Here is a 1,077-nt window from a genome sequence, read left to right on the forward strand (position 1 = left end):
CTGCCGGATAGCTTGAATATGTTAACCCCTTGCTTTAGGCCTGGAATTTTTACTTTCCACTCCTGGAGCTTTTCGAAGGAATTGATTTTGTACATGGTATTCATTTATATTCTGGAATTCAACTCTATCATAAAATAGGAGTGATAGCTTAGGAGTAAAGGCAGCCAAAATCACTTACATTATCAGACTCTGGCACCTCCAAAGGTTTTGAAACTCATTAGTTCTGCTGCCTCTGCTCCACAGCTTGTTAAAACCTGATCTGGGTGTGTGTTGGGTTAGTGGTTTGGGGATAGGATTTTGGATCCATTATTAGGAGATGTGCTGGCCTGGTGTACATTGCCCACTCATCCCTGCTGGTCGGCATGTAGCCCTGCAGAGGGGTGTACCAGGCCCTTTCCCTGCCACTGACCAATCCTGTCATCTGCACCCTTCCAGAGTTCCGCAGGGACCTCTAAGGTCATGTTCTCCCATTTCACAAAGTTGCAATCGTCTTCGCCCATAATTTCAAAAGTCTTGTCTGAACTAGACTCTTTCTGCTCCTCCTCCAGGGTAGAATCTTTATTCCCCTCCGTCCTGGCATCCTTACTTGCCTCTCCACCCCCGGGCCTGGTCTGGTTCCTGGCCAGTGGACGCTCTGCTATGAATTGGCATTGGTGGGTGCTCTGGGCACCGCCAAGACAGGTCCTGGCACTTGTCACCAATGATCCCAATTCTCACCACCTTTTCTTCATCCCCGTCACTGATGGATGCCTCTTGCAGATCACGACCCCAAGTTCAGGATATAGTCCCCTTGCCGTGCCCCCTTCCCTCAGGAGATGCTCTCTCCCAACCCCATCCCTCCAAGTTCCCCCAGAGGGTGCGGTCCAGGCCCCTGGAGTCCGAATCCCGCCCGGGCTTGCGGAGGGATCGAGCGGAGCGGGGTGTCAGCGAGCAGGGCGTCCGGCCAGGGTCCCCAGCGCCCCGGCTGCCTGCAGGGTGGGGCCGCGCTCGCGGCCGCTCCCTCTCCGCGCCTTCCCCATCCCCGAAGACGACACCCCTCCTTCCGCCCGGCCCGCTCCCCACCCTCGCCGCGGCGCC

This window comes from Suricata suricatta, chromosome 15 (genome assembly GCF_006229205.1).
Source record: "Suricata suricatta isolate VVHF042 chromosome 15, meerkat_22Aug2017_6uvM2_HiC, whole genome shotgun sequence".
Taxonomy (NCBI): Eukaryota; Metazoa; Chordata; class Mammalia; order Carnivora; family Herpestidae; genus Suricata; species Suricata suricatta.